This window comes from Oryza sativa, chromosome 4 (genome assembly GCF_034140825.1).
Source record: "Oryza sativa Japonica Group chromosome 4, ASM3414082v1".
In the NCBI taxonomy this organism is placed as follows: Eukaryota; Viridiplantae; Streptophyta; class Magnoliopsida; order Poales; family Poaceae; genus Oryza; species Oryza sativa.
In genome coordinates, this window is record NC_089038.1 from 16,514,799 (window position 1) to 16,519,075 (window position 4,277).

Below are 4,277 nucleotides of genomic sequence, written 5' to 3' on the forward strand. Positions count from 1 at the left end.
ATCTTTCGCCAACACAACTGTCCTCCCTTTGACCAGGAATATCTCTGATCATGTTCCATGTGTGGTCAAGATTGACAAAAATCCTTAAGTCCCCAATCTTCAGATTTGAAAATTTCTGGGTGGAAGCTGAAGGTTTCTTTGATATTGTCCAGCAAGTTTGAATGTTGGATCCTGGCTTTGATGCTCCTGCAAAATGCAATTCCTTCAAACTTAAAATTCTCAGGAAGAAACTGATCCTTTGGAGTAAGAACTTGTCCAGACTCATGCTTCTCTTGACAAATTGTAATAAAGTCGTTGATTTTCTTGATCTTCTAGAGGAAGAAAGATGCCTTTCTTTACTTGAATAGAATTTCGGGGAGGCAGTTAAGCACCACATCTTAAAACTTCTGGGAGAAAGTTGGTATTCAGGAAAATTTATTGGAAAAAAAGATGTACTAATATAAATGGATGATGCTGGGAGAAGAAAACACCAAATTCTTTCAATCCATTGCCACAAAAAGATACAAAATAAACACAGTTTCTCAAGTTATGGATCAAAATGGTCAGATAGTTTATTTGCATGATCAAAAAGCAAGTCTTTTCTATCAAAGTTTCGAAAACAGTATGGGTATCTCTTGCTCCCCAAGAATGGTCTTTGATTTGAATGATCTCTTTCTTCCTAGGGCAGACTTGGAATACTTGACTGATATGTTTTCCACTCAAGAGATTGATAGTCTCATAACTTTAATCCCAGCTGATAAGGTACCAGGCCCAGATGGTTTCAATGGTTTTTTCATGACAAAATGCTGGCACATCATTGCTCATTTTCATGCAGAAGCTACAGACTTGCAGGTTCTCAATAATTCTTACATCACTCTGGTGCCAAAGAAACCTTCTCCAGAGACAGTTAATGATTTCAGGCCAATTTCTCTAATGGGTTTTAGTCTTAAGTTTCTTACCAAGTTGATGGCTGATAGATTACAAGGTGTGATTCTCGAAGTGGTTGGTGAAAACCAATATGAATTCATCAAAGGGAGGACTATCCAGGAATGTTTGGCACAGGCTTTTGAGTATATTCATCAATGTCAGCAGTCAAAAAGGGAAATAATCATTCTGAAACTAGACTTTGAGAAAGCTTTTGATACTATTGAGCACACAGCCATCTTATCTGTTATGCACAACATGGGTTTCCCACAAAAGTGGCTTAATTGGGTACAAATGGCCTTCTCCTCAGCCAGCTCTACAATTCTATTGAATGGGGTCTCAGGAATCTCTTTTAACTGCAAGAGAGGAGTTAGACAGGGAGATCCTTTGTCTCCACTTCTTTTTGTTCTAGGGGCTGAACTGTTGCAAAGAATAGTAAATAGGGCTTTCAACCTTGGAAAATTGCCATTCACATATCTGGGTCTGCCCCGGGTACTACAAGACCAAAAGTGATTGATTTTTCCCCCCTAGTGGATAGAGTGGAAAGAAGGCTGACAACAAGTTCAATGTTTTTACCCCAAGGGTGTAGGTTAACTTTAATAAACTCTGTCCTATCATCAATACTGACATTCTACATGTGCTCTCTACAACTGCCTATCACAGTCATCAAGGCCATTGATACTTCACGAAAGAACTGTCTTTGAAGAGGAAACAACCCTGGATCAACTAGAAAATCTTTGGCCTCATGGGAGAAAGTTTGTGTACCAAAAGAAAAGGGTGGACTGGGTGTGGTTAATCTAAGAATCCAAAATGCATCCTTGCTTATGAAGCATCTTGTTAAAGTTTACTCTGGAGCTAATATTCCTTGGGTTAATCTAGTGGCAAATTCGTACTTGGTTAATAAAGTCCCACATTTAATAAACAAAGGCTCTTTTTGGTTGAAGGACATTATTGCTCTTGTTGATGTTTTTAGAGGTATTGCCATATGAACCATAAGGACTGGCACTATATCTCTATTCTGGATAGACCTGTGAAATGATTAATTCAAATGTCAGCAGTATCAGCACCTTTCTGCATCATCCCAATACAAAAATGATTCAGTACAGGCTATGTGTGCGAGGCCATTGGAGGATTCTTTCATGCTACCACTCTCTTATCAAGCTTATTGTGAGTATCTTCTCCTTCAAAATGAACTGGCACATCTTAACCTACACCAAGGATCTGGAGATTCATGGAGTTTCATTTGGAGTAACATCTATTATACCCCCAAAAGGTTCTACAAACTCAATTTTGCTGCCATCCAGGTACCCAGGCCTCTGATCTAGATTTGGAAGACCAAGTGTGTAATGAAAATCAAAGTTTTTGCTTGGTTGTTATTCTGGGATAGACTGAATACAAGAGAAATATTGGATAGGAGACACTATGCCAAAGAAGATGATGATTTATCATGTGTATTGTGTAACGCTAACCAAACGGAAACTAGAGACCATCTTTTCTTTAACTGTCCTTTTAGCACTGTTTGTTGGCAGTTTCTGGGAATTTCCTGGAATACTAATCTTGAATTTTACCAAAGGATAGCTTTTTCAAGATCAGACTAGTTTTCTAGAGATCTTCTTGGCTGCTTGGCACATTTGGAAGCAACATAATGGCCTCATCTTCAGGAATCTGCAGCCAACCTTCCAGTCTTGGAAGTCTCTCTTTATAAATGAAGTTCTTCTGCATCTCTGCAGAATGAAGGACCCCCTCAAACAATCTGTTGATAATTGATTACAAACTTTATAGGGATTTTCATCTTTCTTGTAATTTCTTGTAAATTTCTATTAATAAATGAAAATCACACTGATGGGCTAAGCCCTGGCAGTACTTCCAGTCAAAAAAAAATGCCCGCATGCGAAAATGGGGTATTTTCACCTCTTAACACGTCCGCATGCGAAAAATAATTTTTACCTGCCGGCCTCTTAAATAGCAATATGCAATAAAAGGGGGTTGATTTTTGCAAACACGGAAACATATGGTCCGCCTGCAAGTTATTGAGGTGCTCATCCATAAAAATATTTTCTTTAGTAGTGAAGATTTATACCTTATACATTTTTTTGAGTAAAAGGAATGGACAAACATGGATGTGTTCAAAAGATAGTTTCATTGATTATGCTGAATCAGTTGAAAGTTTCTAGTTTACTATCGAGACACCACTGGTTTTCCGACAGTGGTGGTATACTTGGACCATCGTATGCGTACAGAGTGGCCAATTGAATTTATGCTGAAACCATTTCTATTCTGCACTAAACATTTATATCGTGCTAAAATGAAAAAAAAAATGGGCTGTCATAACCTACGTATCCATATTATAAACATTTTACTCCCTCCGTTCAGGAATACAAGCATTCCAATCGTTTTGAAATGCTGATCGATCAACTTGATCACCTAATGTGCAATCCGGGATGATGAACAAACACATCAGCTAGGTTATATAGTTATCCCAATTAAGTATAGTTAATGCTATTTCTCTCTTCTCTCGTGAAGCCATTTCATCCCAATTATTTTTAGATTTTAAATGATAGATCTATAATATAAATAGTATTTTCTTTCTTCTCTAACCATGTAATCTGAATTACTTATAGGCCCAAAAATCACACGTATCCATCACCATACACTATTTTTACAACAATGTGTAAACTATATAGAAAATAGAAAGTTATTTTGTTTTGGTTTAGAAAATATATTGCAGCTTATTTGTACATACCATACAACTTAAATTCCACCACTAGTGCGGAACATGTGATCTGTGTTGGGCGTTGTGTCGGCAAGAGGCTTCGTCATGGATTATTGGTCAATAATGTGAAAAGTCATCTGTGTCGGGCCGACCACCGTCAACGGTGACAGTTATTTTGTCAGGCCGATCTAAAAGCCCATCTGCGATGAAGCTTGACCCAACTATGAGTCAACCTATAACCCGTCATCGATGAGTTATTTGTGACGGTTTCCTACTAAAACCCTACAAAGATGACCAGGTCAACTTTGTCGTTGTGCTTTGGCACAATATGCGGTTGTCTGAACAAACGTGAATTTTTCAAAACTCTAACTCCAAGTGACACAAAACATGCCTTCTTTTCCTTAGGAAGCATGCCCTTTAATATACCCAATAGTTCTGTGAAACTCTTATTTGTTCATCCACTACTTGTCTTTAGCTTCATTAGGTCCAGGGTAGCTAATAACTTGGTGTGTTTTGTCTCCGAATCACTGACCAATCTGGTGAACTTCATGTAATCTCTCTCATTATAAGCTAGCTCCTCAACATCACGCAACATTGCTTACAAAAGATCTTGATCGACATCAACCATTTCACCGCTCAATGGAGAAGTTATGAACAAGTC